This window comes from Penaeus japonicus, unplaced genomic scaffold (assembly GCF_977035675.1).
Source record: "Penaeus japonicus unplaced genomic scaffold, GWHDUDI00000001_assembly GWHDUDI00000015, whole genome shotgun sequence".
Taxonomy (NCBI): Eukaryota; Metazoa; Arthropoda; class Malacostraca; order Decapoda; family Penaeidae; genus Penaeus; species Penaeus japonicus.
In genome coordinates, this window is record NW_028234417.1 from 13,825,409 (window position 1) to 13,832,908 (window position 7,500).

At 50.1% G+C, this 7,500-nt stretch overlaps 1 protein-coding gene across 9 annotated transcripts in view; it reads left to right on the top strand.

The window, feature by feature from the left end:
- The first annotated feature begins 4,524 nt into the window (after positions 1-4,524).
- Positions 4,525-7,500, top strand: part of osa (trithorax group protein osa) — a 122,199-nt gene continuing 119,223 nt past the window's right edge. For 5 of the 9 annotated variants that reach the window (XM_086544528.1, XM_086544535.1, XM_086544537.1 and 2 more), the window contains exon 1: positions 4,525-5,161. The gene's annotated coding sequence lies outside the window, so the exon portion shown is untranslated. The remainder of the gene's footprint in view (positions 5,162-7,500) is intronic. The other 4 variants (XM_086544533.1, XM_086544536.1, XM_086544529.1 and 1 more) reach the window with 3 other exon arrangements.

Genomic DNA, 7,500 nt, shown 5'->3' on the forward strand with positions numbered 1-7,500 from the left:
CGCGATATCCATGAATCATTAAGAGTTATGCGAACGGAACAGAAGTTAACCCTGCGCCCTCTATGCTTCTATGAGTATTTTTTGTGTTGTTTAGATTTAGTGTTTAGCTTACGTTTTATTGCATTTTAATTTATCATTATTATTGATCCACAGAAGTATACATTAAAAAGCGAGAGATAGTGGAGGAGTAATAGTACTTAAATAATTATTTATTTTAGCATGAGAAAGTGAAATGCAAGAGGTGGAGAAATATACGGGAATTATCATTAATGTCATCATCTCCCATCCCTGTCCTTTATTCGCTTTTCAACTCTCGTATGCATTTCCTTTAATAAATCTCTCATATTCTCTCTTTCTCTTCTTCTTTTCCTTCTATCTCTTTCTTTTCTTCTTACACCCTCTCCTCTCTCTCCCTTCCTCATACGCTTATTATTTTCTTGTCTCTCTCTCTCTTTCCTCTCTTATCCTCTTTCTTTCTCAAACTCTCCTTCCTTTCTTATCTTCTTATCTTTTCTCTCCCTAAGACGAAAGGAACCCACTCGCTTCTTTCTTTTCCTGTTCCTCCTTACCTTGACCTCAGCCTATCCTCTTTCCAGAAATGGCGTTTCTCGCCGAACATTTTATTTCTACCCTCGAAACTCACTATTCTTCTTGCCTGTCTTTTTTGCGCTCATCTGGTGTTTTCCTTCCGTTTTTTTGTCTACTTACAGCTATCTGTCCGTGTCTGCCATTAAAAAGATCTAGTTCGATTTTTCTCTATGCCTTTCGCCACTCATTCTTGTATGTTATTGTGGACGCATTTTATCTTTATTCCCTTATTCCTGTAATCATTACTTTCTCTTACATCTTACAACAGAAATATACAGTCACTTCCCCTTCCAGCTTCATCACTTCCACCGATGTATGAGCCGCCAGTTTTAATTCTTGCAACCGAAGCACATGCATGTGTTTCGGATAAAGTGTCGAACTGGAGGCTCAAATACATTGGCAACGCTGAGTGCTGAACTTAGAAGGGAAGGAAGGTATATATCATTTCTTTATCTCGTATTTTCTTATTCTTCCTCTTTAACTCATTTCCACTCCCTATTCGCTTCCTCTTGCTTCACTATCTTCCCCTTCTCTTTCTTATCCTGATTCTTGTTCCATTCCTTTCTTCTCCCGTCTTTTTTTTTTATTTCCCCCATTCCTCATGCTCCTTATTTAAAGCCAGCTCGATCACTCAACAAACGAACGACAAATAAGCGATCTACTTTTTTTTTTCCTTGAGGTTTATGGCTTCCTTAAGTGGATACGTCTACCGTGATTAAGTGGTAAAAGATGATTTGGTGGGGTTACTGGCATGGTTTGCACCATCTTGTTTACAGCCATTTGTTTGGTTGTTTGCGGGCGGGATCCCTCGCCATGCTCATGCGCACGCACTTAAACATACAATAAGGGATGTGTGTGTGTATGTAAGTGTGTCACGCTCTCCTTTCTCACTCTCACTTTTTATCTCCCTCAGACACCTCTCTCCCTCTTTCTCTTTACGACTTTCCATCCATCTTAAAGTTCGGATTATTTCATTTTCTCGCGAGGCCTTCCATTGCCAGATTTTGAGGGAACAAAATTTCCCCTCCAGTTAAGTGCTCCATTCCTCTTGAAAATGTAGGGAGACACAGCCCCCCCCCTTTTCCCTTCCTATCCATTCTTTCCTTCTACATGTCTCTCCTTCTGTCTACTCCATCGTTCTCCTCTCCATCTTTTTTCTCTCTCTCGCTATTTCCTTGCCCCACCCCGTCCTCACACCACACCGCTACTCTCTTTCTTCTCCCTCTCCTCTTTCATTATGCCTGGTTTAATTGATTGGTTGATAAGTGTATTTTTACCTGCTGAGATATTGTCTTCCTTTTGACAGGCTGGTTAAAACAAAATTACCATTCCGAATTTGTATAGCGACTACAATCAATGAGATTGTAGCTACATTTAAATGCACTATACACATTATGTATGCAATATGTATTTATTAACCGCGTGTGCCTATATGCACACTGGCAGTACATATATTCCTCTCAAGATATCAAGGGACAAATATATCAGGAAACTGCTAATAATAACCCTTAAGTTATACATAGTTCCTAATATACAATACATCCCATTCCAATATTTTTTCCTCATTAATTAACTGAGTAACAATAATTAAAGTAACGAGTAGCAATAACGAGTAACTGAAGAGAGCATTCAGCCAACCGGAAATATTGATGTTTTCAAGCTTGATAGCTTTTGAAATATCTTTAGTCCTTTAGGCCCCCGAATATTTTATTCGATTATTCTCATCTCCCTTACTCCATCTAGTTGGACGTGTTGTCCGGTTTTCTCTTGTCTGATTCGTCTAGGTTTTTCTTTAGTTGTAAGCATGGCTCTTCCTGAGCTATTGCTTACTGGTGTTGAAAATAATCAAACGGAAATTAAATGATAAATTGAGGTAAACAAAGGAAACAAGAGAAAGAGAGCGAAAGTGAGAGAGAGAGAGGGGGGGGAGGCTGAGGACAAGCGATGAATAAAACGAGAGATGAAAGCTAACTTTAAGAAATAAAAGGGAAAACCTCATCAGACAAACCTTATCTGACCTCCATCACCCTCCCTCCCTTACCCCTCTCCCCCCTCAATCTCTCATCAGCCTTGTCTTTCTGTGCTTGCTTGCTTGCTTGATCGTGACCTAGTTTCCAGTGCATCTCGCGTTGTACTTGTATGAAGGGGAGAGGAAAAGGGGGGGGGGCGTTCTTCTTGCTCGGTCAACGGAGATCGTAAAGGGTAGTCGTGAGTGGTGTCTGATCTTAATGTATGTGTGCCTGTCTATCTGTCTCTCTCCCTCTCCCTCTCCCTCTTTGTTTGTGTGTACGTGAAAGCGTCGTTGAAGTGTATATGTAACACACTTAAAAGTGGTATAATGAGATGATGGTCGGTGGGAATCGATGGTTGTTGTGGTGATCCTGGTGGGGTGGAAAGGGGTGTATGGTGATGATGATGGTGAAGTGAAGAGGTATGTGTGGAGGTTGCGGTATGGTACAGAGGTGCGAGAGGTGGCGGTTCTAAAGTGGAGAGGCGTCTTGGTGGAGTTAACGTAGAGAGAAACGAATGGCGGTGTGGAAGTAAGGCGGCGAAAGCTTTAGTGGTAGAGAGGTGGAATAACTATCTGATGTTAAATTGAAGAAAAATTAACAAGTGGCGGGGGTGATGTAGTGGAGAGGGGCGAATGGTGGTGATAGCGAAGATGTGGGGAGGTCGAGTGGGGCGATCTAGTGGACACAGACAGTGGTGGTGACGTGGTGGAGGTTCGTAGTGGTGAGGGACGCTATGGTGATGAAGTGAAGAACGACTGATGATGGAGGCGGAGTGGAGGGTACGTGGTGGGAAGGGTTGTAATGTGGAGGGGGATTGGTGATGACGGCGTCATCGTGGAGCGGGACGGTTGGTGGTGATAGCGAGGTGGAGCGGGTCGCGTGATGGAGGCAAGGTGGCGTGGTAACGTGGTGGAGCGGGGCCGCGTGGTGGCGGTGTAGCGTGGTGGAGCAGCCCGGCCATGGTGTAGTGGAGCGGGTCGTGTGGTGATGACGGCGCGGTGGAGCAGCCCGGGAGGTGGTGGCGTGGTGGAGCGGCCGGGTGGTGACGGTGGCGTGGTGGAGGAGCAGGACGGGAGGCGGCAGCGGTGGTAGTGGCGAGGTGGAGCGAGAGAGACTGGGGTTCGCTGGCTGAGTCAACGAAACAGCTGCACACTACGCAGTCATACCAGAACTTTCATAGCTTTTTCTTTCGGCTTGTCTCTCCCTCCTGCCCCTCCTCCCCCCTCCCCCATCGAAAAAATCACAGATCTCAGCCTCCTTTCCAGCTGGGCTTTCGGGCTCTCCGTCGGCCCGAGCGGGTTGTCGTGACGATCGGCGACCGAGTGCCAACTCGCCACCGAAATCGGTCACAGGCGCTTTTAATTTATGAAAAGTCGCCCGTGGATCGACGGCGGCGGCCGAGTGTTCGCATCGATCACGTCTTCCTCCGCCGGCGTTGGAAAACCCTCGAGCCGTCCGTGGCGCGCTGCCGAACCCTGCCCACACTCTTTTACTTCGCTATTAGCCTTGTCGCTGTGCCCTTCGCAGGCCCCGAAGTGTACCCCAGCCTCACCAACGCACCCGTAGGCTTCCAGGTGACGACGAGACACGAGAGGAAGCGCTTGTTAGGGGATCGATGTGCGGTGGTTGGGCCGTTGAATCGTACGTCTGGCACGGGTCCCGCGAATGCACCCGGCTGCGCTCTGCTGCCATCTGGCGCCCAAACCCGCGCTAACCAACCTGATTAATCACTTTTACATGCTGTTTTCTATCCATTTTCGGTCAACCATGAGTATCTACTCGACGCGGAATGTCAGCCGAAAATCAGAGTGCCTCTCCAGCCCACAAGAAAAGAGCCACGAGCAATAGGAAGGGAGAAATAAGGGATAAAAAAGGCTGATGTTGTGTGGCTGAGCGCCCCCGCCACACTCCCTTGTTCAGCGCCGCACACACTCGAGTACCGCGGCTTGGAGGACGCTCGGTGGCTTCCCGCACGCTTTTCTCGCCCAAATTCAAGGGTCCAGTGCCGAAAATGTGCTTAAAATGACGCGCAGGACCTGGTTCAAAGTGCAGTGTGTGATGTGAGTGCAAAATAACGGCGGGGAAGTGAAAATCTAAAGGTGAATTTGAGGTGATAGTTGTAAACTGGCTGGCGGTGAGATCGGTTAGTCGCGCCTGGTGACTGTCGCGCACTTTTTGTCATGGAACTCGCAAATCCGCGTGCCAGCCTCGCTCTAAGGAACTCCTCGACCCGACAGTGCTCTTAAGGTGTTTCTCTCGTCCTCCTTGGTGAGGCCTGTGTCGGCGGTGGTGCTCCGAGGAACCATAGAAAAGGCGCAAGTCGTCGAGGTCTCGGCGGAGGAGGTGGCGACTCGGCTCGACCACTCTCGCCAGGCAGAGGTTCCTCTTGGTCGATACCGGCGGCCGCTTCTTCCCTTCCACACACCCACCTATTTTAGCCAGCACGCCCTCGCCCGCACGCCCTCGCCCTCGCCCGCACGCCCACGCCCATCGCCAACCTCTGCTCTAGGACCTACGCCCATCGCCGCACGGATCTGGAGGCCGGCAGAAGCGACACACAGGTAAATATGAAAGGTTTTTTTCCCTTCTCCCCCCTAAGTCTCGTAGTCCGACCATTAGGGTGAGGAGGGCTAGGGTGGGTTTTCCGAGCGTGAGTTTGCCGTAAGGGTGAGTGTGAGTGCGTTTGCGTATGGAAGGATGGAGGGAGAGGGTCGGAAATGTGTATGAGTGTATGTATGCATGTGCGTGCGCGAGGCTTGGATTTTTTTTAATGATTTTATTGTATTATCTAGCTGGAGGGTGGATTGTTAAGGGTGAGTTGGTTGGGTTGTCGAGTGTGAAAGGCGAGATCAGCTGACGAGTGAGTTAGAGAGAGGAAGGGAAAGAGAGACAGAGAGAGGGATAGGGCGTTCATGCAGGTAGTGAGGGGAGGGCGACTGCGAGAAAGACATGGAATTACATGCGACACAACACCAGAAAGTCTCTCCTTTCTTTCCTCTTCTTCCCTCTACCTCCACATCCCCTCCCCCCTTCATCCACCTCCTCTCTCTCTCTCTCCTTCACCCCCCTCCTCCTCCTCCCCCCCTTCCCCCACCACCACGAAACCCTCAATACCTTGCACGAAGACGCCCTCAGAGGGGTTTCGGCGAGGACGTGGCGGGCGTGTGGGCGTGGTGGGCTGAGTGCGTGTGCGTGCGGGCGGCGTGGGCGGGGTGGGCTGAGTGTGCGTTCATCAGCTGATACGAGCATCACCCTTTTTGCATGGCGGCCTGGGTGGTGGCGGGCAGGCGGGGAGGTAGCGTGCTGGGGACCGGACGGCGGGCGCTCAGCCGGGGAGGACACCCGCCACCACCGCCACGTCGCTACGTCTAACTACCGTTTTTTTCGTGAATTCTACTTTATTTGCACTTATTAGGCCTGTATGACACGTTCCGGACACGCTGGTGACCCTCCGCGATGATACCCGCGTATGAGGCCCGGCTGCAAGGGAATTGAAACAAGCAAAAGCTGCAATATGCATTACATGTCAATTATTTACTTTCATGTCAGGCTTCCCTTACGCACGTGACACGCTGTAAACAATGACAACGTGGCCGAACATCCACACACCCATAAACGTTTTTTGAACACGTCTTCTCTTCCGCCCTCGAACTTCTCGGTCTCGAGATCGGGAATAGAGATGGATTGGGGGGAGGGGGAGGGGGTGAAGAGGCCGCGGCATACGCCCCTGTTGACGGAGGAGGCGCCTGGTAATTGTTGATTATTAAAAGGATTGGTGGTTCTTGCCCCAAAACTGCTGCTGGTCCCCACGTGTTGAGCGGCAGCAAGTCTACTTTGCCCTTCACCAACGTTTTCCGCGGGGGGGGGGGGGGTTAAGGTAAGGGCACACTGAGGAGGGGTGGTTGGGAGAGGGGAGGTGAAATTTTGAACGTTTGTCGAAGGGGAATAGGTTCAAGTTTGTCTTGACGATGGAGGGTGATGGGGCGAGGGTGATGCTTGTGGTGTTGGGGCTGGTGGTGAGGGAGACAGAGCCCACCACACCACGCTTACCTTTGTCGTTCCCGCAGAACTTTTTATTTTTGCCGCATTAGCTTCTTTGGGCATTGTATCGTATGTTAGTACTTGTACTCGTCTGGGAGGTGCAAGATACATTCATTCCTTATTACATTTTCGAAAAAGAGGCTCAATGTGTTTGTGTTGTTGCGCGTGTGTGTTGGGGTTGTGTAAGCAATGGAGGCGAAGCTGAGTGTTGGGTAATGTAGTGTCGACCGATTTTTACTTTTCTCTCGTTTTCATCTGTTTTATAGAATCTGATTGCTTATCGATAGTTAGGTTAGAAGCGAGTGGCGTGGAAGGGAATAGGCAGAGGCAGGGAGAAGGGGGGGGGTAGCTTGGCTGGGGATAGGCCTGCCGGTCTCTGTCGCGGTGCTCTGGAAAGCAGCTGTGTGTGAGAGGGACGCTACTCGTGTAGGGGGAACAGAGGGGCTGGAGACGTTGGAAATTCGCTGCGCTTGGAAGGTTTGGATAGGTCTAGTTGAGGGGATAGGGAGGGTAGGTGTTGGTGGTGGTGTTTGAGTGGTATGGCAGTGGAGCGATGATTTAGGGGGCAAGAGAGAGGGAGTGAGTCGGAGGGTGTGGAGCGGGCTTGCTGTTGAGGGCCGAGAGCTTGGCTTGGCTCGACTCGGCTTGGCTTGGTGTGGTGTGGTTGGCTAGGTTATAGTAACGGGGCTCAGCTTGCGTTCGAGATTGGGAACTTGCTGCTCTTGTGTTTTGGAGGTGTGTTGGGTTGGTGTATTCGTGTTCGAGTGGCTCGTTCGTTCTTCTAACACAACCGTTTTGAGTTTGTTGAGGGACGGGAATGCGAACGAACGAACGAGCGGGCGGGCGGGCGGGCGGGCGG